At 42.1% G+C, this 27,984-nt stretch overlaps 1 long non-coding RNA gene across 1 annotated transcript; it reads left to right on the forward strand.

Moving 5' to 3' along the window:
• Nucleotides 1–540: 540 nt before the first annotated feature.
• Nucleotides 541–21,215, forward strand: LOC116156714 (uncharacterized). The gene is made up of 4 exons (XR_004140501.2): nt 541–679; nt 11,556–11,667; nt 12,123–12,235; nt 20,612–21,215. It is a non-coding gene; the product is annotated as an uncharacterized LOC116156714 (long non-coding RNA).
• The last annotated feature ends 6,769 nt before the right edge of the window (nt 21,216–27,984 follow it).

Here is a 27,984-nt window from a genome sequence, read left to right on the forward strand (position 1 = left end):
AAAAAAATTAGACTATGTGCTCATTGTACTTATCAGGTTTTATAGATTAAATATATTGTAAACTCGGGACGAATCCTGCCCACCTGCCCCTCTTGCCTGCGGCCAGCGTCTCCCTAAGGAGCAGTCAAGGTGCGCACTGAAGCTGGAACAGAGCGACGCGTGACTGTGCCAGAACCGCCCGCGGGAGGGCCCATCCCCGCCTCCCGGGACTCGCCAAACACTCCGCCGAAGGGCTGGCAGCGGGAAACGCTGCTGCAGAGAATGGCTCATTTTGTGCTTTCCTTTGCATAGACAAGAGCTAGAAATAAATGTTATTTTCTAAGAAAACAACACCGAATCCCGTCCCGCTCTTCGGGCGGCCGGGTTGAAAAGGTCTTGATTTCTCACTGGGGTCGCGGTGCCAGGGAGAAGCTTGACGGAAGTCCGGCCGGTGCTACGAACCTCGCGAGGTGCGGGGCAAGGAAACTTCCTGCAGCGCGTGGACGGAGCAGGCGCCCGCTGCGCATGTGGGACCTGGTCCCTCCCACTTCCCGCTCCCGCGCGCGGGCTGCCGCAGGGTCGCGTTGCAGTTGCTCTGCTCTCTTTGGAATCCTGCAAGGCCGGCCACCGGGTTCCTGTTCTTCCCGGGGCGCAGATTTGGGCGCAGCCTGGGTCGCACACAGCGCGCGTCCTTTCTCAGGTTGGGAACGAACCGCTGCCGAGGCGGCGGTTGGGGAGGAAAGGCTGCGACAGTTCTCCCACAGAGGCTCGTGGCCTGGGAGTTATTTGGGGGGTGGTGGGGGTGGCGGAGTGCTACCTTCGCCCTAGGCAGTGTAATCTGAGAGCGGCGGTGAGGACGCGTCTTCCAGCCCTACCTCACTCCGTACCCCTTTTACCTTCCCTCCTCAAGCCGTGCAGAGCAAATTAGCGGCTCCGGAGCCGACCCCCCTCCTCCGACCTCCCGTTGTCCCTCCTGCTCCCGGCAGGGTGACTCCCCCTCTCCGAGAAACAAGGTGCCCCCTCCCCTAGGCTGGGCCGGCGACTTCCCAAGGTAAACTTATGGGGCCAGCTCGAGTTCCGCCAGGCAGTGAAACTTAATAGCAGGACAAGAAAACGGTTTAATAAAGAAGGGCTTTAATAGGGAACTAATTTGATTGAGTTGCCTAATTCCACTTTAATTGGAAAGAGGTTTGGCTGTTTGGTTATAAAGTGCGAGGGTGACGAGGAGGTGGAAGTGGGGGAGAAGGAGCGAGAGAAGAAAGATGGGGGCGAGAGAGAGATGGGGCGAGACAAGCAATGAAGATAGAAAAGAGAGAAAGAGGAGAAAGAAAGGGGGAAAGAGTTACCTAGGAAGTAGCCAGGAAGGCGGGAAAGAGCGCCGCGGGGTCTTCTAGAAGTGTGAACTTTCTTGCGCTTCAAGGCTGCGCGTCAAGCCTCCAGTGCCCTCCTCCCTCTCCGGGTTTTCAGAGGCCTCGCGTCCTCTCTCAGCCCGGGCTCCAGCCGCCCCCTCCCTGGCATCAGCCCCCGACCCCACTCTAGATTAAGATCGGTTTTCTCTTGGTCTCAGGAGGGACCTATACTGGGTCCTCAAGTTCTTGGTTCCTGCCGGCGCTCTAGCCAAACCGAGGGAGGCGGCCTGTGGGCCCGAGATACGCACTCTCAAGAACATCTGGAGCTTCGTAGCTCTCAAGGTCATTATTTTAGTTCATCCTCACAGCACAGTCGGGAGAATCCAGTGAGCTGTTTATTATGGGCTCCATTTTACAGAGGAGGAAACTGAGGTCCAGAGTGGTTCAGGGACTTGTCCAACCGTCCGGGGACCTTAGATCTCTTCTTTCCACTCTCCCAGGAGGCCTACTCCTCCTTCTCCTCTCATGAATTGGTCTCCGCTGACCGATGGTGGGCGCTATGCGGAAGCCCGCCTCCGGTGTACACAGGCGGCCTAGAGAGGAGAAGCGGCTTGCTCCTAGGGCCCAGAGGCCGTGGCCTCAGCTCTGGGCTTCGAGCATCTTCGGTAGAGTTCAGAATAGTTCTTGAGCGGTGGAAGTTAGACGGGGTGGAGTAGCGGGGTTTCAAGCCTACTCTCCTCCCTGGCCCGGCGATGGAAGCCCAGAGAGGTCAGTCACAGCCTGGTCAGGTACCTGGCAAAATCCTGCACTCTCATTGCCCTGGATGCCGCTGCTCATGGAGCAGGAAGACCAAGGCTCAGAGACCAGCAGTGACCGGCCCAGGGTCGCACATCCAGCCTCTGAGGAGAGGGAATCGGTGCCTGGGACGCTAAAGCTGGGTTGCTAGCCGGCAGTGGTGGGAGGAGGGGGTGCGGGTTAGTAGGCACGTGTGGTTCAGGGAGCCTCCGTCCGAGGCGGGAGGAGCCTGGGGCCTGAGACCTGAGATCCCCTGGGATCCATATTTGGAAGGAGCTCGGGGTTCCTGTGTCGAGCATGGCTGTCACCCCTGATGGAGGAGACCATGGTGGGAATATCGCCTCTTTTCTCTTGGGAGGGAAAGATGGGACAGAAATTCCCTGTCTGACCTATACTGCCCGTGTTTATTCCCCAGCTCTCCCCTGAGCCTACTGGAGCTGACCCTGGCCTGGGCACTGGGAGGACGTGGACGTGGACCACCATGGGGGAGACAGACTCACTGAAATAGTAGCTTTAAAATTATCTTCTCCTCATCTTCCTCCTCCTACTCCTCCAAACAACAGCAGCAGCTATACCCCTGGCCTCTCCCCACCATAGGATCAGGGGGTGAGAAAGAGCCAAGAGCTGGGGTCTAGGCTCTGTTGCGGGCTATGTTTATTCATTCACAGATTACCTCAGTCAGCAAATATTTACTAAGTACTTACTGTATACCAAACCCAGTTCTGGGATCTTGGGATATACAAGTGTGCAAGACAGGTGCCGTCTTTGCCAGATGGAAACTATGTGTTGGGGGTTGAGAGGGGACACAACTAAATAGGCAAAGAGAATGCACTGATCAGTGCCCCAGGGGTCAGGGAGGTCTGCCAGGGCAAGGCAAGTTAGCCAAGGTGCTTCACCTTAGTTTCCTTCTTAGTTAAATAGGGCCGATAAGAGTATATGCCACTTTGAGTGCTGTGAGTATTAAATGAAACATTGTGCAAAAAGCTCTTAGCTCAGTGCTTACTCACTAGGCTTCTATTATAATTGTTAGATCCTTTGGTGTGGCTATTGTCGCATTTCACAGAGAGATAAACAGCTCAGAGGGATTGAATGACTGGAGCAAGTTCAGTTTATAAATCCTCTAAAGTGTCACAAGTTATGGGAGACATCCTGCCCAGAGCAAGGGACCACAGAGAAGGGTCATCCAACTGGAGACTCTGGTTTCTAGAGATGTGTCTGAGATGGGAGTGAGGCTGCAGCTGGCTTCTCAGGGCCTTGGCAAGGGGCTTTGCACTGCATTGCAGTTCATAGCAGGAAATTGGTGAGGGAGTGAGGGGTCCCTCAGGAGGAGCAGGTGGAGAAGGAGGAGTCTGGAGCAGGCTGTGACGTTAGACAGAGGTTAGAGGTCAGATCAGGCAGATCTTTGAACTCTAGATTAAGGGGCCTGGCTTTCAGTGTGGGTCCTTCGAGCCATTGACAGCAGTGCCTGTGAGATTTGCATTTAGACTGGATAGATTGTGAGGGGAAAGGCCAACCTGAAGGAAACCCCTCTGAAGCCATGAGAGATGGAAGCACCAAAAAATGACCAGTGGGAGTAGAGATGGAGAGAACTGCTGGAAGCCAGACTCTCCACTGTTGATCCAATGTGGGGAGTCAGCTGGAAGGACTTATGGCTAGTTTCCAGGTGTCTGAGCTGGGTGACTCATTGGTGACACTCAGAGTCATGGGCTTTTGGAACAGAGGCAAGATTGGAGGGTGAGGAAAAAAGTTCAAATTCAAAAACCAGAGTTTGAGGGGCTTATAGGGCCTCTAGGTATGGACACCAAATGGTACAAGGAGTCAACATGTGGGTAGCAGCAGCACCTTGGGGAGGATGAAGTGGGCCAGCACCCTTCCTTCCCCCTATAGGACACAGGACTCTCTTAGTGGAGGCTGTGGGCAAGGGAGGGGTGTTGAGACCCCAGATACTGGAGTTCTGTCTCTCACCAATTTTGTTCATGTGAAGAAAGCTAGCCTCTTAAAATCATTCTCTTAAAATTGTGCACTCTGTAAAGGTCATTGGGTCATTGTCCTGGGGCAGGACCCTGGGCAGTCAGTACCTGGATCTATTGTGACCCCAATAGAGCTTAAACTTCAGGACTTCTTACCTGTACAGGTCCTTTTCAAGGTCTTGCACTTTGTACACATGGTCAAGTGCCTTCTTTTTCTTAAAGTTTCAGTCTCCATTAAAAACTGCGTCTGCCACTGCCCAGCATAGGTTACCTTCCAGCTTCCTATTTCTATTAACTATTGCTGCATAACAAATGGCCCCAGATTTAGTGACTTTAAACAATAACCATTTTATTATCTCCTAATTTTGTGGGTCAGGAATTTGGGCAGATCATGGCTGGGTCATTTTTTTTTTTTTGTCTCATATGGTATTGATGGAGATCTGTTAGTGGTATTCAGCTGGTGGATGTGTTGGTCTAGAGGGTGACAGTTTCAGTCACATGTTTGTTGCCTTTGTGTGGATGGCTTGGAAGGCTGGGCTGAGCTGGACTATTGTTTGGAGCACCTGCATGAAGCCCTTGGTCATAGTGGTCTCGGGTACAGACTTCTTATATGTTGACTCAGGGTTCCAACAGCAGATGTTCCAGTGAACAAAGTAAAAGCTACATAGCCCTTCATGATCTAACGTTATAGGTCAAGGAACATGACAAGACTCTACTGTTGCAAGCGACTAACACCCAAGACATACTGACTTAAAAAGAGGCAATTGATGTCCTCCCTGAAGCCAGTCCTCAGTTACCAAGGCTTCTGAAGGGAATAGGGTCTGCCTGCTGGAAAACCAAGCTTTCACGACTGCTGAATGTTTGCCCATTTCAACCCTACCTAGTCTTTGTCTTAGCATTTTAGAGTAGACGCTTCATAAAGCATGTTACTTGCTTTCCTATTTTCTTTTCCAGAGGACACTGAAATACTCCAAGCTTTCTCTGATTTGGGTTCATCTTGGGATATACTATGATAGGACTGTGGGGTCATATTGGAATGAGGGTTCATTGGCTAAGAAACTAAGAAACTCAGTGTTTCTGGGATTCTGTGATGCATTTTTAATTTTGAAAACCTTTTATTATGAAAGATTTCAAGCATATAAGAGAGTAGAGAGAAGGATATGATAAATCTTTACATACTTGTCACAAAACTTTAATAATTATTAACATTTTCCATATCTGTTTGACCTAAATTTTTCTTTGAAGTATTTAAAAATAAATTACTGACATTGTGAAATTCCACTGTGAAATACTTCAGTATTCATCTTTAGAGTTTCTTTTAAGGTTCGTCCAAGTTGTTGCGTGTGTCAATAGTTCATTCCTATTTATTGTTGCATAGTATTCAATTGTATGGGTGTACTGCAGTTTGCTAATCCATTCGCTGTTGGAAAACATTCGGGTTGTTTTAATTTTTGATGGTTATGGATGGATGAATGAAGCTGCTGTGAACCATAAGCAGTCTTTTATGTGATCAAGAGTTCATTTGTTCAGGGTAAATACTTGGGAGTGTGATTGCCAAGTCATATGGTAAGTGTATGTTTAACTTTATAAAATATTGCCAAACTGTTTTCCAGAGGGGTTATCCCATCTTGCATTCTTCTCAGCAACATAGGAGAGTTGCCACATCATCACTCTTGGTTTCTCTCACTTTTTAAAAAAACCATTCTAATAGAAGTGCAGTGGTATCTTATTGTGGTTTTAATTTGCATTTCCCTAATGACTAATGACCATAAGCACCTTTTCATGTATTTATTTTCTATCCATTTATCTTCTTTGCTGAATTGTCTGTTCAAATTATTTTGCCCATTAAAAAAATTGGGTTTTAAAATTTTTCTTACAGTTCAGTATTTTTTGAGTATTTTTAAATAACAACTTTTTTGATATATAATTCAAATACCATACAATTCACCTGTGTAAAGTGTACAATTCAGTGGTTTATGGTATATTCTCACAATTGTGAAGCCATCACCATAATCAATTTTAGAATATTTTCATCACCCCTCCAAAGAAATTCTGTACCCATTAGCAGTCACAACCCATTTGCCCCAAACTCTCCAACTCTACACAGCCACTAATTTACTTTCTGTCTATAAATTTGTCTGTTCTGGAATATTCACGTAAATGGAATCACACAACATGTGGTCTTTTGTGTCTGCCTTCTTTCACTTAGCATAATGGTTTTGAGGTTCATCCATGTTGTAGCATGGATCTACGGATCCTTTTTATTGCTGAATAATATTCCATTGAATGGCTATATCACATTTTGTTTATCCATTCCTTTGTTGATGGACACTTGAGGTGCTTCCACTCTGTGGCTATTACGAATAATGCTGCTATGAATATTTGTGTACAACTTTTTCTGTGAACATACATTTTCATTTCTCTTGGATAAATACCTAGGAGTGGCATTGCTGGATCACAACTCTATATCTAACCTTTTGAGAAACTGACAAACTGTTTTCCACAGCAGCTGCACCATTTTACAAACCTACTAGTAATAGTGTTCCAATTTCTCCACATTGTTGTCAACACTTGTTATTAGCTGTCTTTTTGATTCTAGCCATCCTAGTGGGTGTGAAAGTGGTATCTCATTTTGGTTTTGATTTGCATTTCCCTGATGGCTAATGATATTGAGCATCTTTTCATGTGCTTTTTGGCCATTTGTATATCTCCTTTGTAGAAATGTCTACTCAAGTCCTTTGCCCACTTTTAAATTGAATTGTTTGTCTGTTTGCTATTGAGTTGTAAAAATTCTTTATGTATTCCGGATGCAGCTCCTTATAAGCTAGGTGATTTACAAGCATTTTTCTCCCATTCTAAGGTTATCTTTTCACTTTCTTGGTGGTTTTTAATTTTGACAGGAAGCAATTTATCTGTGTTTTTTTTTCCTTTGTTGTTTGCATTTTTGGTGTTATATGTAAGAAACCACTGCCTAAACTAAGGTCATGATGATTTACACCCATATTTTCTTCAAAGAGTTTTATAGTTTTAACTCTTATATTGAGTCTTTGATCCATCTTGAGCTACTTTTTGTTTATTTGTGAGGTAATGGTCTTAATTCATTCTTTTGCATGGGGATGTCCAATTGTCCCAGGACTATTTGTTGAAAAGTCTGTTCTTTCCCCCATTAAATTGTCTTGGCACCCTTGCCAAAACTCAATTAACCATAAATGTGAGGACCTAATTTGGACTCTCAGTTCTGTTCTATTGATATGTATCTCTCTTTACGCCAATACCACAATGTCTTGATTAATGTAGTTTTGTAGTAAGTTTTGAAATTGCAAAGTGTGAGTCCTTCATTTTGTTTATCTTTTTCTAGATTGTTTTGGCTATTTTGTGTCCCTTGAATTTCCATACAAATTTTAGGGTTAACTTGTCAATTTCTACAGAGAATTAAGTTTAGAATATTGATGTGAATTATGTTGAATCTGTAGGTTAATTTGAATATTCCTGTCATAACAATATTAAGTCTTTTGATCCATGAACATGGAATGTCTTTCTATTTATTTGGGCTTTTAAAAATTTATTTCAACAATGTTTTGTAGTTTCTAAGGAACAAATTTTGTAGTTATTTTGTTAAATTTACTCCTAAGTATTTTATTCTATTTGATGTTATTGTAAATAGAATTGCTTTCTTAATTTCATCTTTGGATTGTTCATTACACATGTATAGAAATATAATGATTTTGGTATGTTGGTCTTGTATCCTGCATCTTTGTTGAACTTATCTATTAGTTCTAATAGTTTTTTGTAAGTTGATTCTTTAGGGTATTCTATACAAGATTATGTCATCTGTAAACAAAGATAGTTTTACTTCTTTATTCCTAATCTGGATGCCTTTTATTTCGCTTCCTTGCATAACTTCCCTGGCTAGAATCTCCAATAAAATGCTGAATAGAGCCACAAGACTGCACACCCTTATTTTGTTCCTGATCTTAGGGTGAAACCATTCAGGCTTTCATCACTAAATATGATGTTAGTTGTGCATTTCTCGTAGATGCCCTTAATTAGGTTGATAAAGTTCCCTTCTATTTCTGGTTTGTTTGATATTTTTATCATGAAGCGCTGTTGAATTTTGTCAAATGCATTTTATGCATCAGTTGAGATGATCATACAGTTTTATCCTTTATTCTATTGATATGATGCATTATATTAATCAATTTTCAATTTTAAACCAATCTTTTATTCCTGGAGTAAATCCCACTTACTCATGGCATATAATCCGTTTTGTATGTTGATGGATTCAGTCCATTTTGTTGAGAAATTTTGCATCTATACTCATAAGAGATATTGGTCTGCAGTTTTCTTGTATGTCTGCCTGGTTTTACGAAAATGCTAGTTTCATAGATTAAGTTAGAAAATATCCTGTCATATTTTTTAGAAGGGTTTGTGAAGAATTGGTATTGATTCTTCCTTAAATGTTTGGTAGAATTCATCAGTGAAACAATATGGGCCTATTCTATTTTCCTTTGTGGGTGGTTTTTTGGTAACTAATATGATCTCTTAACTTGTAAATGATCTATTCAAACTATCTGTTACTTCTTGAGTCAGTTTCAGTAGTTTGCATCTTTCTAGGAATTTGTTCATTTTATTGAAGCTATCTAATTTGTTGATATATAGTTGTTTATAATATTCCCTTATAATCCTTTTTAAAATTTCTGTAAGTAATGTTCCCTCTTTCATTTTTGATTTTAGTAATTTGAATCTTTTTTTTCTTCAGTCTTCAATCTTTTTTCTTGGTCAGCATAGCTAAAGGGTTGTCAATTCTGTTAATTTTTTAAAAAACATTTTTTATTTTCCATATTGTTTTGCTATGCTCTATTTCATTAATTTCCACTCTAATCTTTGTTATTTCCTTCCTCTGTTTGGCTTGGGTTTGGTTTGTTCTTCTTTTTATTATCGAATATTAAGCACGAATACAAGCTCTTTGTTGAATATGTAATTCACAAACATTTTCTTTCAGTCTGTATCTTATCTTTTCATTCTCTTAATGGTATCTTTCAGAGAGCAAAAGTTTTAAATTTTCATTGTCCAATTTATCAATTTTTAAAGAATTGTGTTTTTGGTATCACATCTACAAACTCTTTGCCTAACTCAAAGTCAGAAAGATTTCTCCTATATTTTCTTCTAAAATTTTAATAGCTTTACATTTTACCTTTGACCTATGATAAATTTTCTTTAAGGCATGAAATTTAGGTTGAAATTCATTCTTTGCATATTGATGACCAAATGTTCTAAAACTCTTTGTTGAAAAGACAATCCTTTCTTTATTGAATTGTCTTTGCACCTTTGTTGAAAGAACAACTGGCCACATCTGTGTGTGTCTATTTCTGGATTCTATTTTGTTCCATTGATTTATGTATCCATCGCTACACCATCTTCATCACTGTAGCTTTATAGTAAATATTAAGTCTGTGCCACGAAACCTCCAAATTTATTCTTATTTAAAAATTATTTTGACTATTCTAGTTCCTTTGGCTCTCCATATAAACTTCAGAATATGTTTGTCTACATCTGCAAAAACTCCTGCTGTGATTTTCATTGGAATTGTGTTGAATCTATATGTCCATTTCAGTTTTAAGGAAGAATTCAATTTTAACTATATTGAGCATTCCAACCTGTGTATATGGTATGTTTCTCCTTCCATTTACATCATCTTTCATTTCTTTCAAGAGCATTTCATAGTTTTCAGCACACAGATTCTGAACTTGTTGTGTTAGATTTATAACTATTTCATTTTGGGGGGAATCATTGTAAGTACTGTTTTAAACATTTGGTTTCCAATTGTTCATTGCTATTAAATAGATATACATTTTATATTTCTATGAAAACATTGTATCTTGCAAGTTTGCTAAATTCATTTGTTAATTATAGAAGCTGTTTTGTACATTCCTTGGGATTTTCTTTCATAAACAATTATGTCATCTTTAGGTAGGGATAGTTTTACTTCTGCTACAGTGTTGAATGGGCATTATGAGAATAGAGATCCTTGCCATAGTTTAATCTTGCATCTTAAAGATTTAGTCCTTCACCATTAAATATGATTAGTTCTGGGTGTGCTGTTTTGGTTTTCAGGCTGGCTTTAAGTTCAGGCTGGGAGATATTGGAGGAGTAAAACAAGAAAATTCACCACTGGATTAGTGGTTCTTCAAGTTCTGGTTTCCTTCCTTAACCCTCCTGCTATTATTTACTTTGCAAAGTCCTCAGATAACTGCACCATGTGTTCTTTCTGGGATTTTTTGGTTGCATACAATGGGAGAGACAGAGTGGGATGTGCTTACTCCATTTAAATGGTATCAAATGATCACCTTTTAATTACTTATACTTTAACAAGTATTGTATTCTACATGGAAGTTAATTCAGAGCAATCGAGGTATAGAGTCAGCTCCCAACATATGCAGACTCAGCTACTTGCGTTTGTTTCAAAAATAAGTTAGTATAGGTTTGGAATCATTGGCGCTTGCTTGGGACACAGCTCGTTACTCCAACCTCTGTCAGTGACATAGTCCTATGTTTCAGCAGCAGATTTGAAATAAATGATAATAGTGTAGTGACTGTAAAGATGAAGAATCAGAACTTGAGTTAATTTTGTCACTATATGTGATCTCTTGGAGATTTTATTTGTGTTTACAATTTAAAACAGTAAATGAAAAAGTATGAAATTTGAGGTGAAATATTTGTGTTTGGTACGCATGGTATAGTTTGGGTAAAAATCAAAGTTATTAATTCCAAATCCATATTTGTGTCTTGTACAAAATTCTCTGAACTTTTATGGAGTTCACACTTTTAGAAGTGCTTTTTAATGGGTGATTTTTTTAGACATTGGGAAAAAATTATCCATTCTTTTCAGTATCACCTCATCTACTAAAAATTCTACTGAGCATCAGTATATCAATGAAATAGACTACTCCAGGCAAATGAAGTTGTGTGCACAATAAGGACAAAAATCTGAAAGTTAATGTTAACTTTTGAAATATTGTGAAATGTAAAACAAGTCATAGACAGAAGAGGATAAACTCATAATGTGTTCTTTTCTCCACATGATTTGTTTTCTGAATTATATTTTATTATTTGGTGTGAAATTTTAGCTGAGGTTAGTAAGACATAAATGTTTGCAAAGAGCCAGAATCAACCTTCATTGATTAACCTTGTAAAACTCATGCCTGAAGATCAGTACATAAAAATTGTGGAGAAGGACATTAACTGTACAACACAAAATGAAAAGAATGTGTTTACAAAGAAAAAAGAAATCAATTTTTGAAGACGAATGCCAGGAGAAATGATGAAAGATGCCAGAAGAAATAAAAAGGCAATGTTTGAGTACTTTGATCATTTCTGCCAAGAACTGGACACTCATTCTAAAACAATGACTCAAATAATGTCAATGTTTGCCATCATTCAGCCATTTTATCTCATTTTACAGAATGAAAATGGAGGTTTTTACTAAGCACAGTGAATGGTGAAGATAGTTTACTGGAAATTTTTGACTCTGGAGACAAATTGAAATCCACTAGAATGCATCCTCTGAAAACAAGGTAATATGCAATGTGATCATTTCTGAAATTTGTTGTGAAATGGGTTTTTAAGAATCTCCACCAAAATATATATGGATTGCTTCATGTAAAAGAGACTTTCAAAGTTAAAACTGATAAAAAGAAGAAGAAGATAATTTTGATGAAGTCACTCACAAATTTGCAAAAGTTAAGGCTTGAAAATAAATTTTATTGTTATTCATTATTACAATAGACCAATGGGGGTATGTTTCCCCCCTTTCTCAAAAATTATGTTGATACATTTAGAAAGCATTTATTTCTTCTTTTTCTTTTTGGTATAGCAATACTTATTTTATTTTTCATTACTTTAAATGTTAATGGCATGATTATACATACAAAGTTCAACAAAAGAAACTTTTCACTGCATTTATTTTCTATCCGATTATTTTCCATTTTATTTCATATTAATTATTGAAAATATATTTTCTTTTGTATAGCGAAAGGAACTGTTAAAATGTGATCCATTGCAAGGGTCAAATACAGATTGCTTGCTACATGTGAAGGAATTAACTCCCAAGGACCAGTCCTCTACAAGTGACTTTTGCCTTTGGTAGGTAACTATTCCAGCTCCTCTGCCCTTTGGATGGGGGTAATTCTGGGTCCTGTGTTTTGTGCCATTTCCCAGAGTTTCCTCATGAAATTGAGGTCCGGTTGCCAACTATGGTAACTGACTTAACAGCAAATCCTGCATTAGCTCCTTCCCTTCCCTGTAGCTCTTCCATTCTACCTGATTGGTTCTCTAGTACCCAAATACCCCAAACCCATTATATTGGAGTCTGCTTCTGGGGGAACCATTATTATTTAATCTAGAACAGCTCTTGGACTTTTTTTTTTTTAATGTCAGTGATCTGAAAAGCTGTGAGTTGATAATCTGATACCTTCTAAACATCTAGTTCCCCACTGTGGTAGGCAAAATCACACCCTTCCCCCAAAGATGTCCATGTCCTCATCTCCAGAATTTGTGAACATATTGTTACCTAGGAAGAGAAAATAAAGATTGCAGGTAGAATCAAGGATGATAATCAATTGACGTTAAGATACAGAGATTATTTTGGATTATCCAGGTGAGCCCAACATAAGCACAAGGGTCCCTGAAAGTGGAAGAGGGAAGCAGAGAGGGGAAGGTCAGGGTTAGAAAAAGATTTGAAGATGCTACACTGATAGCTTTGAAGAAGGAGAAAGAAGCAAGTAGGCAAGGGATGCAGGCAGAGTCAGATTCCCCACTAGGGCCTTGTAAGGAACATAGCCGTTGTGATCCTGATTTTAGCCCACTGAGACTCTTTTCAGACTTCTGACCTCCAGAACTTTAAGATAATAAGTTTGTGTCTTTTAAGCCAATAAATTTGTAGTAATTTGTTACAGTAGTAACAGAAATACACCCACCAAACTTTGATCAATTGGGTTTGCATCCATCATTCATCATCACTGGGAACGTCATTCCATGAGAGCTTGCAAAAAAGTGTTCTTTTTAATTTCGTCATTCTATCAACATTTTCTAGTTGAAATTCTTTTGTAAGGAAAGACCTTTCCTCCTCAGCCAAGGATATTTGGTTACATGCAATTTGGCAGGCAGTTTGAATAGAAAAGGCAAGCTAAATGCTAATAATTTCCCATTAATCGCCAATATTCAGAATTAGGAAAGGGTACAATAGCTATCACCAATGGTGATAAATGCATTTTTTAAAAGTATCATTATGATATGTGTTGACCTCAGTCAAGATAAATTCTGTAAGCCTTCTCTTCCTCACCTGCAATATAGGGATGATGGTCTTGCCTCATAGTTTACTGTGAGGGTATAATAATAATAATAACAAATGTGTGCACCTAATAACAGATCTCAAAATGTATGAAGGAAAAATTGACAGAATCAAAGAGAGGAACAGACAGTTCTACAATAATGGTTGGAGCCTGTAAGCCTCACTTTCAATAATGCATAGAAAAACCAGACAGAAGATAAGTAAAGCAGACTTAAATAGAAATGAAATTCTGACACATACTACAACATGGATGAAGCTGGAAGACATTGTACTAAGTGAAATTAATAAGCAACAAAAGGATGAGTATTGTATGAGGTACCTAGAATAGCCAAATTTATAGAAACAGAAAGTAGAACAGTTGTTGCCAGGAGCTGAGGGAACGAGAATAGGGAGTTAGTGTTTAATGGGTACAGAATTTCAGTGTGAGATGATGAAAAAGTTCTGGAGATGGATAGTGGTGATGTTTGCACCACAATGTGAATGTAATTAATGCCGCTAAGTTGTACACTTAAAAATGGTAACGTTTATGTATATTTTACAGTAATAAAATACATTTAAAATATAATACTAATATAGAGCTTGGTATGTTCTAGGTACCACTGTAGGCACTTTAAATAATATAAATACACTTACTTAGATGTAAATAATACACTTAGCATAAAGTCTGACACACAGAAGGTGCTTGATAAATGGTAGCTAGTAATAATTACTGGTTGTTGTTGATGTCAGTGCCCATTTTGAAAATAAGAGACTGAGGCTTGGGGAGTTTAATGGACTTGCCCAAGACCACTCAGCCTGAAAGTGATGGTTCAAGGTCTCCATTTGGCTGCCAAACTCCAAAACCTTCACTTTCCCACTTTTCTGCTTCCCATGAATTATTGACTTTTACAGCCAGCAGCTGATAGCGATGGAAAAGATAGAAACAGTTCCATCAATGTAGACAAACAGCTGTTAGCAACCAAGATTTTCAGTGCCAGAGAAAATTATAAAATCAGAGGACCTCTATATGAAAAGGTGATCAATATCACCATTGCCAGGGAAATGCAAATGAGAGCTACAATGAGATGACTGTCCAATCACTAGAATGACTAAAGGGAAAAAGGGTTGTGATATTAAGTGTTGGCAGCTTGTGGAACAATCAGAACTTTCATGCTTTGCTGATGGGAATGCAAAATAGTTCAACCACTTTGGAAATAGTTTGGCAGTATTTAATGAAGTTAAACACACACTTATATTTTCCTCAAATCTTACTCTTAGCTTTTTATTCAAGAGAAATAAAAACATATGTCAAGACTTGGAATGGAATGCTTTTACCTGCTTTACTGGAATGCTTATACCTGCTTTATTCATAATAACTCAAATTGAAAACAATCCAACTGTCCATCAATTGGTGAGTGGATAAAAAAAATTGTGGTATATTCATACTAATTCAGGAATAAAAATAAATATAATATTAATATATGCAAAAGTATAGATAAATCTCAAAAACATGCTAAGAGGTCAAACACAAAAGACTATATATCATGTACTGTGTATATAAAATTCTAGACAAGGAGAAGCTAAAGTGACAGAAAGGAGATCAGCAGTAGCGAGAAGTTGAGGGTCAAGAGATGAGATCAGCTGCACAGGGGCATGAGGGATTCCTTTAGGGTGTTGGATGTTACACAGTTGTATTCCTAAAACAAGCAAATTTTATTGTATGTAAACTATGCATCCATAACATTGGTATTAAGAAATCAGAGGAGTAACTAAAACTCCTATAATGTTAACTTGAATTAGTAATATTAGTATAAACTCATGTTTTGAAAAAAATTCATGTTTCTCCACCATGTTCCCCCCATCCCTCCTCTTGGAGCCACCTCTGAATGGGCTGTAGTGTAAAAGTCCATTTTCAACTTGCGTGAACATATTGAGTCTTCCTGCCCATGAACCAAGCCTGGATTTTTCTCCTTTCCATCAGCTGGTTGTTGCAATTCCTCCTCCAAAGCCATAGGTGAAGCTGATTGAGGAGAGGCCTCAATGCAAAAGAGGCAGGAAACATGTAATTTGGGTCCTATTTGTACCTTCTGGACCTGCTCAAGCCTGGTACCACATGTACCATTTAAATCGCATGATAGACTTGCTGGTGGGTCTGATAATACCTAGCTCTTGAGAAGCATCTTGGGTTTCATAATCATCTGATATTCTAGGTCAAGTGCTCAGTTTATCCTAAGGCCTGATAACATGCCAGAAGTTTGTCTTTGAATAGTGAGGACCTCTCTGCTGCAGAAGCATGAACAGCTTTCTCCCAGAATCCTAGAAGTCTACACTGAAACCCTTATTTTGGGGCTTGTCAGAGATTCCACATGGTTTCCTTGTCTACCATGGAACCCTCTAAAGCCACTGGGTCTGCTGGGTCATATATCCCATGGGTCAGGGCAGCTTTTACAGCGACCTGCACCAGCTTAGAGAGTTCTCAAAATAGGTAACTTCTAAGTCACCGATTAAATGGAGTAGAGCTGTGTGCCTAAGTGTAGGCTGGCTTACTAAGGACTGTGCCTCTTTCTTAGCTGTAGGAGATAAAGGGTGCAATAACAGCCTTAACTTTGAGGTAATGAGATGTCCTCAAATGCCCTATGTCATTGGACTACTAAAAGCATTGCTGATGTGGCAGGCCCTTTAATCTTTGTGAGGTTAATCTATTCTCTGGCACACATATTTCTTTCCAAGAGTACTTCTGCTCACGAGATCTGATTAACATGATGTGATCAGTAGGTGGATCAGTGTGGTGATGTTCTGTGGCAATGTCAGAATGATCAATGTTCCTTTGACTTATATTGAGACAGAAAGGAGGATTATCTTTGCCCTGGGGAAAGAAGGTCAGTGTGTATAGCTGTTCATCGTAGGTGACTGTGAAATGAGAACTGTAAACGGCTGGTCTTCCTTTTTGGTGGGGCTTACAGAGAATACATTTGCCCAGTCAATAGCTGCATACCACGTGCTGATTGATTCTAGCAGAGATACGGTATCCAGTACAATGGCAGTAGCTGATCTACCACTTTGTTAAATTTCTGGTAGTCCATTATTGTCCACCATGAACTTTTTTTTTTTTTTTTTGCAGGAGATGTAATGGTGAATTAGAAAGGGATATGGTAAAAATCACCACCCTGGTATCCTTTAACTCACTGAGGGTGAGCTAATTTCTGCCATTCCATCCATGATGTAGCACTGCTTCTGATTCCTTCTCTTGGCCAGAGCAGGGGACAGTTTCAGGGGCTTTTACTTGACCTTTTCTCACAGGACAGATTCCACTACAAGATGGACTTGGGCCAGGACTCCGTGTGTCATCTGGTCTTCATATAATTCCAGTCCAACAAGGGAGCCATGATGGCATATTGGGTTTCCTGGTAAGAGTGCCAGATTAGGCACTTTATTCAACATCTCTCAAGGGACCTGGGTGTTTCCCTTTCTCCCATATGTAATTAGTCTTTTAACTAGGGCTTTGGGGGATGGGGGATAATATATATTGTATATACTTACTATGACACTGCCAGGCCCTTCTGCAAGGGGACTTGCCTCTCCTTCAATTAATGGACTCTGGTTCTGAGAACTGGCTCAAGTCTAGAAACTGAGCAAGGGAACATCATGCTTCATTGTGACAACTGATTATCAGTCTTCTGCTTCCATGTGCTTGTGTTTTTTGGTTTATAAGTCAGCACTCTAGATGGCTGTCCATCTGTCTCACCTCTGGAAACACTGTGATCTGTTAGCCATCACCACATAGCCCTGTGGGTCAGAGTCTCTGGTTACCATTCCAGTTTTGTTGCCCATAAGACCCATCTTGTCTCTGATGTTTCAGTTCCATAGATGCATCTTTATCATCAACTTGGCTTACAGAGGAAAGCCACCACTGACTTTCTTCCTGTGCGTTATTATTCCATAATGCACATCCACTTAGTAAAGTGAGTGTCTTCTAGCCCTCTTACAGAACTTAGTCGCTGTCTGATCTTATGTCATAAATCCATTCTAGCATGCCCACTACTCTGAGCCTCTAATTTCTTCCATAATACTCTGCCAAGGCAGCTATGGTATTTCTACCTCACTTACTGTAGGCCATTGTCATCTCCAAGTTTCAAGGAACCATCCTATCAACTTAGTAACCATCCTAGTGTAAAGCTGGGCTTTGAACATCCTTGTCAGGTTGTGAAGTCTTGAGTGACTTCAACAAACTTCAATAAATTATGTCCTACCCAGCCTTAACATTTACTTCCACCATGGTCCAACACCCTCAAGATACACTCTCATATATAATCCTCCAGTTCCTTCTGGTATATATTAGAGCCCTGGGGCTCTGATGGTGAATAATCTGTTGCCTTCCATATAAGGGACAGTACTTCCCTGTCAAGCCATGCTGAGACTGGACCATAGTTTTTGGTCCACATGTCATGGACAGTGGGGTGGGGGGAGGCAGGACAACAGCCATTATCTTTGAAGGCGTTTTCCTTAGGTGAGGACTTTGCACGGTCTCCTGGCAACGGGAGGCTGCTCTTCTCTGTGAGGGGAAGGGACGCATTGGTGGCAACATATAGGTTTCAAGAGAATGTGGGGGGTTGGTCTCAGGTTCTCAAATCTGAATCCCAAGTCTCAGGGTCTCTTCTGCTCTGTGAACCCTAATGTTAGCCAGAGACTTACTGAGGCTGTGGATTAGTCTTTCTTATAACTCAGCCATGCTTACAATCTAATCTTGGGCTGACTTTTGGCACAGTCTGTCCTCCAGCTGCAAGAGATGAATGTCTCTTTAAATTGTGCTATGGAGCCCTTCTAGTTTTCACAATGTGCCTTGAGTTGAGAGTGGACTTATCTGAGCCTGACAGATTCTCTTTCTTCAAGGCTTCTGTGAAAGGTAACAAAAGTTAATGAACTCTGCAACCCATATAATTACCATTGCCTCCATGTCTTTCAAGTGCTGGAACTATTACATAGCTTTTGATTCCCTTTCCCCTTATATATCTGCCCAGTCCATCACAGGTGAGAGTCAGGAATTGTGATGCTGCAAAAGCATCTCCCTTCCCACTGGAAATGGGGTTCTCTTTGTCATCTGACTTGTCAGGGATTTAATTCTGTAATCTCCTCCTGACATCTGCTTTTCTGGGGCCATTTCTGTGACCAACTACTTAGTTTGAGTTTCCCAGAAAGTAGATCCTGAGACAAGAATTTGGGTGTGAATAGTTTATTTGGGAGGTGATTCTCGGAGGCATAGTGAGGGAGTGGGAAAGCGAGGCAGGAAGTGGAGAAAGGCTAATACAAGTTATGCTAATGAGTGGTGTTGCCTCTGGCATCACCTGGAACTCAATCCAGCTAGGGGCCTTCTGAGGGCTAGGAGGTGGGAATTCTCATCCACCAACTCCCGACTTTCCTTGGGTGAGGCTGCTCCTGGGGCATTAACTCCTCAGCATTTCTGGCCTCTGCTGCAGATGGTTGGGAAGACTCCGATACTAGAGAAAGTTCTCAGGCAGAGAGACATAAGAAGCTGCTGGCACTATGCAGCTTGTCTCTAGGGCTCCAGGCAGCCGCCATCTCCATTCTGGTCCCAGCAACCTCCTCCCTGGCATCTCTTAAGGCTCCAAGCTGACAATACCATTGAGCTGTTTCAAATCCTGCAGTGACTTCCTGTGATTCTCAAGATAAAGTAGCTGTGGTTCCCTGAGGGCCACTTGAGTTAATAGCGTTTCTCTTTATAAAAGCCTCATCATGTTCATTCCACTGAGAAGAAAATTGAGTCTCAAGGAGGTCTGAATGCCTCTGATCAGCACAGAGAAGCTCCTTCATAATTGTGCCCCTGTCTGCTCCTCCTCCCTCTGAGCCCTCTCCTTTGACTCAGCCACACGAAACCACTTGCAGTTCCCTAAACAGACCCATTTTTACACCTTCCTACCTTGCAATGCGCAGTTGTCTTTGCCTAGAATGCTTTTTCCTTTCTGTAGCTTACAAATGCCTTCCTGTCCCTCACGGCTCAGCTTAGGTGACACCTCCTCCTGGGAGTCCTCCTACCCTGCCAGACTGAGTTAGCCCCTCTTTGGTGCTGACACAGCCTTGTGCTCTCTATTGGACTGTTGTGCTGCCAGGAGAGCTTGGATACTGGAATGCCTGGAGCTGCCCTCTTTGGTTCTCTATTGTAGCTGGTTTCTCTTCCCTGTTTGTGCCCTCTGCCAGGAGAGCTTGAAGGAATACTGATATACTAGTTGACTCAGGAAAGAATGCCCAGTCATTTTGTTCTCTCTATCTAGGCTTGTGCTGCTTTCCCCAGCTTTTTCCACACTCCCAGTGTGTCCAGGAGCACACTATAGGCTTCTAGGGAGGCAGCAGTCTCTGTTCTCTTCCCTGGATTGGAAGCTCCCGGAGGGCATGAAACATAAGGGGCCTCTCATCACTGTCTCCCAGCACCTAACCCAGGCCAGGCCTGAGAGGAGCTGGCAGAGCTCGACACATACAGCTGAATAAATGAATGACCAATTAAGTGCTCTTCTCAGTGTGCTCATCACCACACTGTGCTGTGGGTGGGGAGACGAATACGGCACTCAGACCAGTCTCTGTCCTCAGGTGGGGGTTCCTCCAGCAGCTGACCCTGAGATAAGGGCTCTTGTGCAAACAGGTTATCTGAGAGGTGATCTCAGAAAGCACTTCTCCAGGAGCCAAGGGAGTGAGGCAGGCAGGCAGTGAGCCACCTGAGGGTGTGTCACTGAAGCACGTCACCACAGTGAGCAGCTGGAGCTTCATTGCACTGGGAAGCCCTGGGAAATCCTGAGGAGAACGCATGCCTTAGGGCTGGCATGCCCATGGATGAGGGAGCTGGGGTGTTTGTATGCTGACTCTCATCTGTCAGTGGTTGGGGGCTGGCACGAGGGAGGGGAAAATGGGCTCTGGTAGCCCGAGGAGACCCATAGGTAAAGCCATACAGATGCTGGCCGAGGAATGTCAGGAGCAGGCCTGTGGGTGGGGTATGCAGAGCGACTGCTACATCTAGCCAGTGACAGTCACAGAAACACATCGCTATACAGCCAGTGGCAGGTGAAAATCCCAAGGCCCAGGCAGGTGATGTAAATGAGAGAAATGCTTGGGCGGAGAGCAGTTGCCTCTTTAAAAGTCGCATATTCTCTACTTTCTGACAGAAAGTCACTTCTCTTTTTAAGGAGCACGCTTGTGGGAGTTGCCTTTGATCCTGGCCTGCTGTCCCTGGGGGAAGGACTGTGGTGAGTGGACAGCATGTGCCCAGTACCACTGGGAATGAGAAGGCTTCTCTACTCCAGCCACTCGTCACCACGTGGGAATCTGGGGTGCAGGATGATGTGGGATCAGATCTGTTTTGTTTTGTCTTTTGAAGAAAAGTGGCAATCTAGATATTTCTGTGGAATCTCCTGATTTTAAATGCGCTGGGTTGAATAGTGTTCTCCTCAAATTCATGTTCATCTGGAACCTCAGAACGTGGTCTTATTAGAAATAGGGTCTTTGCAGATGCAAGATGGGATCCCGTGGCTCCCAGTCCAGTGTGTCCTTATATGAAGAGAAAATAGGGACTTAGATACACAGTGGGAAGATGGCCACGTGAAGACAGGCAGAGATTGGACTTACGCTGCCTCACGCCCAGGAATGCCAAGAATTGCCAACATCCACCAGAAGCTAGAATTAAGGGAGAATTCTTCGTCCGGGGGGCAGGTGGGAGGCATGGCCCTACTGACACCTTGATTTTGAACTTTAAGCCTCTAGAACTGTGAGAGAATAAATTCCTGTTGTTTTAAGCCAACCAGTTTGTAGTACTTTGTTATGACAGCCCTAGGAATCTTTTCTTCAATTTTATTTGTATTTTAAATTATTTTTCATCTTTAATTGAAGTATAGTTGATTTACAATGTTTCAGGTGTACAGCAAAGTTATTCAGTTATATATATATATATATATATATACACACATACATATATTATATATATACTCTTTTACAGATTCTTTTCCATTATAGGTTATTATAAGGTATTTAATACAGTTCTTTGTGCAATACAGTAGGTCCTTGTTGTTTACCTATTTTATATATAGTAGCATGTATCTGTTAATCCCAGATTCCCAGTTTATTCCTACTCCTCTTTCCTCTTTGGTAATCATACATTTGTTTTCTATCCCCGTGAGTCTGTTTCTGTTTTATAAATAAGTTAATTTGTCTGTTTTTTAAAATTCCATATGTGAGTGATACCATATGATACTTGTTTTCTCTGACTTACTTCTGTTAGTATGATAATCTCTAGGTCCATCCATGTTGCTACAAATGGCAGTATTTCACTCTTTTATATGGCTGAGTGACATTCCATTATATATACCACATCTTCTTTATCCCTTGATCTGTTGATGGACATTTAGTTTGCCTCCATGTCTTGATTATTATAAATAGTGCTGCTATGAACATTGAAGTGTATGTATCTTTTTGAATTAGAGTTTTTGTCTTTTCTAGATATATGCCCAGCAGTGGGATTGCTGGATCATATGCTAATTATATTTTTAGCTTTTTAAGGAACCTTCATACTGTATTCCATAGTGGCTGCACCAATTTACATTCCTACCAACAATGTAGGAGGGTTCCTTCTTCTCCACAACCTCTCCAGCAGTTCTTATTTGTAGACTTTTAAATGATGGCCATTCTGACCAATGTGAGGTGGTACCTCATTGTAGTTTTGATCTGCATTTCTCTAGTAATTAGTGATGTTGAGCATCTTTTCATGTGCCTGTTGGCCATCTGTATGTCTTCTTTGGAGAAATGTCTATTTAGGTCTTTTGACCATTTTTTGATTGGGTTCATTTTTTCTTCTTTTTTTAATATTGAGCTACACAAGCTGTTTGTATATTTTGGAAATTAACCCTTTGTTGGTATCATTGTTTGCAAATATTTTTTACCATTTCATAGGTTGTCTTTTCGTTTTATTTATGGTTTCCTTTGCTGTGTAAAAAAGCTTTTAAGTTTAATTAGGTCCCATTTGTTTATTTTTGCTTTTTTTTCCATTACTCTAAGAGATGGATCCAAAAAAAAATTGCTTCAATTTATGTCAAAGAGTGTTCTACGTATGTTTTCCTCTAGTAGTTTTAGAGTATCTGGTCTTACATTTAGGTCTTTAATCCATTTTGAGTTTATTTTTATATATGGTGTTAGAGAATGTTCTAATTTCACTCTTTTACATGTAGCTGTCCAGTTTTCCCAGCACCACTTATTGAAGAGACTGTCTTTTCTCCATTGTATATTCTTGCCTCCTTTGTCATAGATTAATTGACCATAAGTGCATGGATTTATTTCTGGACTTTCTGTGCTGAGGTTTCTGGCTTGGTTGACAGAGGGTGTGGAGATGGCAAAGTCCAAGGTGGGGAGGACTAGAAGTTTTGGTGGAAGTCAGCTCAGTTTTTGTCATTTTGAGTTGGAGGTTTTTGTGGGACACACAAGTGGAGATGAATGGGGCATCTGGACATGTGGGTCTGTGCTTAGGAGAGGTCTCTGGGCTAGAGGCAGAAATTTCAGGAATTGTCAGCAGGGGAGGAGAGGAGCCTACCAAGCAGAGACATGGCCAGAGAGGTAGAAGGAAAACCTACAGCAACTGACATCAATCAAGAAAGCAGGAGACGTTCTCGAAGGAAGGAGGTCAACACCGCCACAGGCTGCCAAAGGGTTGCTTTGGCAAATAGAAAGGTTTTCTTTCATTTACTTGTTTGAAAAGCTCACAAAGCTTCTTCAAAGAGGGGGAGAAACAGGAGGGGAGAGGGACTCTTTTGTTAGAGTGGGTGGGGCTGGGAGGCAGGGAAGCAGGGTGAGGAGTGTGTGGGCTGGAGGCAGAGGAAGCAAAGACTCTGGGAGGGTGCCCTGCTGGTGGGGGGCAGGTGTAAATGCTGGTGAGGAGGGGCTGGAGAGGGAGGAGCTGATGGATGAAGTGCACAGGCTGGGGATGGCTTTGGAGAGGAGGCAGGGTCCCATTTTCAGAGAGACTGAAGGACAGCGAAAAGGCTGGTGGAGGGCGTAGGAGTGTGCAGTCCTAGGGGGGCTCCAATGCTCCAAGGTGTGGCAGCAGATGTGACCGAAGTATCCTTTAAGTGTCTGCTGTGTCTGAGGCACTGGAACACCCTCATTTCTTTTGCTATTTTGAATCACCCTGTGGGAGTATTATTGTTCTTCTTTTAGAAGTGATAAGGGAACTCCTTGCTTAAAGCATCCTGGGCTCCAGGCTGTCTCTTCAAATTTGTCACCTCACTCCATCCTGCTGTCCCTTCCTGTTGAGGAAGAAAGGATCACTGATTACCCCATTTTGCAGATGAAGAAGTGGTGCAGGGGAGGGAGTTTAAGGACCTGAACCAGGGCACCCGGCTGCACCTGGGCCCAGGGTTTTGGAGACGAGGTGCAGCCTCCGCCTCTGTTAACGTGTGCCTCTCCTGCGCTGTCAGTTTAGTGTGTTCACTGTCCAGATATTTGTCCCTGACAGGCTGAAATTGGGGGTGTGGGGCACGAGCACTATAGGATCTCTTCCCTTTGTCCCTGACAGGGGCAGTGACCACGTCCAACAAACCTCCCATCGCTGTTCAGCTCTGTCCTTTCATGCCGGTCAACGTGCTGCTTGAGGGCAAAAGACGGTGCTGGCCACCGTGGAGCCGTGCGGCCAGGGCCCGGCATCAGGCTGCGCTCAGCAAGACAGTGGAACCAAATTTTAGCCGCTTGGGCTGAGCGGGCACTTTCTGTCTGCTGCTGAGTCAGCCAGTGAGGTGGTAGAAAGGGTCAAACGACCTGATTCTAAATCCCACTCTGGCTTCCCCTGGCTCTAGGTCCATGTGGTCTAGATCCATCACTGAATCCATCTGAGCCTGTTTCCCTGTCTCTGACGTGGAGGGAATGCACTCAGCAGCCCTCCGCAAACTTGGAAACCAAGTCCCCTCTCCATGTCATGACAGTATTATTTTTCAATAATCATTGTATCAGTTACAGCAGGATCTCCACTAATATTAACATAGTGGAAAAAAGCTGCCATTAATCCCTAAATATAATCTAAAATTGTCTTTCTACAGCCAAAAAACTAACAAGATGTTATAATTCATACTAGTTTTGTATTAGAGCATTGCTAAGACATTAAATTGTAAATTCATGTGGTATATTTAGAAATTAAATTACAAAATAATAAAATACTTTTAAGGTGTGATGTACCAAGAAAGGTTAAATTTTTATCATTAATCAGGGTACAGATTTCAGAGGAGGCAAACAGTCTGGTTGATTCTGTGATGTGGGCAAAGGTTGCAAGGGGCAAGGGAGGAGGAATATGTCCTTAAATAAAGTATTTCACAGAAAAAACTTTTAAAAAAGATAATTAAGTTTTTAAATGGAAAAGTTAATGTTCTAACTCGTTGGCACAATGTACAGAAAAGAAATAATAACAGTTGGTGTTTATTGAGTGTTCACTATGTGCCGAGTGCTGTTCTAACACTTTACATGTTATTTCATTTAATCCTCACAACAACCCTGTGAGGTAAATAAGGGAAGCAAGGCAGAGAAGTTAAATAACCCAGCCAGGAGACGATCTAGTGCCAGTTCTGCCAGCTGACCACGTCCTCACTCTTCATCAGTTTCTTCATCTATGAAATGGGTTCATAATACTTATCACAATATGAGCAAATAGCACCTTGAAGGGTCTCTGTTATGGTTAGTAGTGTGGCATCCCCCTATCTGGGGCTTCCAGTCTCGCCCTCACTGAGTGTCTGCTTGTCTGTCTCCCCTCCCATCATTTTACTGCCTCCATTTTCATTCTTTGTGTGTGTTTTCCAGCCTTCTTTTTCTCCGGTCTTCTACCTTCTCCTACCCACATCCCCAAGACCCTGTTTTCTCCGCCTGTCCTCTGCTGCCTCCCTGTGGTCAGAGGTGGAAAAGCCGCTCCTCTCGGACCCACCCCTCGGGGCCCGCGCGCACTTGAGGATGAGCGCTGGGGAGAGCGCTGGTGGGTCCAGAAGTGGTGCTGCGCTGGAGGCTCGTCGTCTGCCTCCTTCGGACGAGGGTGTGAGTTTGTAACCCGGCCTTGGACTCGGCTCACTCCTGAATCTTTCTGAGCTCGTCTAGGTGCCGGGGACAGAGGCCTGCCCCTAACCTCGGTTCTGCGTGAACCCCGCCCCGCCCCCTAGTAGCGGTGGTTGCCGCCTGGAGCCTCAGCTCTCGAGGGCTTCGGTCTGGCTGCGCGAGCGTCCCCGCCGCCTCTAGAATTCGGTGAGATTTGGGCTCAGGCACCACGACGGGCTTTCACGCGCCTCATTCACCCCAAGGACCGATCTCCCCTCCGACACCCAGGGGTCTCCCTTTTAATAGTTGTTGTAGTGACTGAAGGTCACATTGGTCACGGTGTGTTCGCAGAATTATTCGGCTTCATGGCACGTGGCCGACGAGGGACAGTGTACGGACTCAAAAGACCTGGCATCGCCAAATACTCTTCTTATACTACCCAGCCGCTCCTCAGAGGGGCTGTCAGAAACCTGATGAACATCCTCTTCTTAAATTGTTTTATATGGTTTCACAGTATTTAACTCATGTGCTTAAATATATTTTAAAATTGCGTGAGCAGTGTGTCGTTGTTGTAGAAAGATTAGAAAACACAGCAGAGGACTTCCAACTAAAGATGACAGGTTGGACATGTATGCTCCTTCCTGGAACTCCACTGAAATGGCAGCAAAAAGATTTGATTAATATATTTAAAGCCACAAGGACAAAGAGAACGGATAGGAGATGCCAGCAGCAGCATTTTGTTAGCTGGGAGCAGAAAGCACATCTGAGTCAAGACTTCAGAAAGCTGCGTCTTACCCCAGTGGATCAACACAAGCAACTGGGTTTACACTGGGACCCCCCCCCCCAAAGGCTCGGGCACTTCTAGAAATAGGTGGGCTGAAAGCAAAGAGCAGCTAGACCCCCTGATTTATTCTCCCTGTGACCAGACGACCCCTTTCCCCAAGTGGGCAGAAATCACGATGTTTGTTCTTTGGAGAGGGTAAAACAGACGGTCTCTGATCTGGGTGGAGGGGGGACTTGAGGGTGGGCAAAGAGGAGACTAAGTGAATATTTCCATCCTGACGTGGAGTCCCCAGCACAACACCCCTTTCCCTGTGCCCCTCAACTCCTGACACCTGGAGGAGGCAGACACCTCAAGGAAAGTGTCTAGTAGGAAACTGGAATATGACCCTGGGAAAAGTTGAGGCACCTAATGAAATGGCCCAATCAGACCTCCCTCTGCCACCCTCCCCCACGCTGCTCCAGGGATTCCCACAGTCAACAAGCCCCACCCATGTGTGCACAACTCCCAATCAGCTTTTTCAGTTTTTCTTGTAACTATTTTCTTTTTCAGCCTAATTTCAGACCTGGAGAAAAATCGCAAGAATTCCTGTCTACTCTTGACCAAATTCACCTAATATGTACATACTATTTTTTTTTTTTTTTACTGAACACAGTGTGCCTTTACCCTTGAGTAATTCAGTGGGTGTTTCTCAAAACCAAGGACATTCTTTTTATAATTGTATTTAACATTGATTCAGGGCTATCACATATCTACAGATCTTATACAGATTTCTCCAATTGTGCCAACAATGTCCCTTAGAACAGAAAATTCCAGATCATGTGCTGCATTTAGTTATCATGTCTCTTTAGTCTCTTAATCTGAAACAGTTCTGCACTATTTCTTTGCCTTTGTGACATTTAAATATATATATATTTAAAATTATTTTATGGTCTTTTTTTCTTTCTGGGGAGAGTAACTGGGGTTCTTTCTTCCTTTATTTTAATAGAAGTACTGGGGATTGAACCTGCGATGTCATGCATGCTAAGCATGAGCTCTACTGCTGAGTTATACCCTCCCCCTGACATTTGTTTCAAGAGTTCGAGACAAGTATTTTTCAGAATGTCCCTCAGGTTGGGTATCTCTGGTGTTCCTTCCTGATTTATGCACTGTTGGCAGGAACATCACAGAAGTGATTTTGTGTTCTCAGTGAATCATTCTGGAGGCACTTGGCATCTCTTTATCCCCCCGCCAGTGATGTTAACTTTAATCACCTGTTTAAGGAGGCGTCTGATTTTTCCAGTGTAAAGTTACTGTTTTTTCCCTTTATAACCAATAAATATCTGTCACTCACTAGTTTTGGCATCACTGATGATTCATGCTTGAATCATTTGTTATCACGATGTTATCTAGTGGTAATTTTCTAATTCCACCATTCCTTTTATATTCATTAGTTGTTTCTCTAGGATAAGGAAGATCTCTCTATTCTTGCCTTATATTTATTTATAAAATTGTATCAGTGTGGACTCATGAATTTTATTTTTGTCAATGAGTTATAGTCTGTTACTATTGAGACTTCTATTCATCTATATCATCATATCCACTCAATTTGTTCTAGATTTATTTTGTGGAGCTCCTTTAAGCTGGCTCTTGGGTCCATCATTATGTCATTCTTCGAGCACATCTGTCACAAAGATGTTCTGGCCTCATCTACTACTTTCTCTGCTGTAGATCAGAAATCAGCCATTT

This window comes from Camelus dromedarius, chromosome 14, assembly GCF_036321535.1.
Source record: "Camelus dromedarius isolate mCamDro1 chromosome 14, mCamDro1.pat, whole genome shotgun sequence".
Taxonomy (NCBI): Eukaryota; Metazoa; Chordata; class Mammalia; order Artiodactyla; family Camelidae; genus Camelus; species Camelus dromedarius.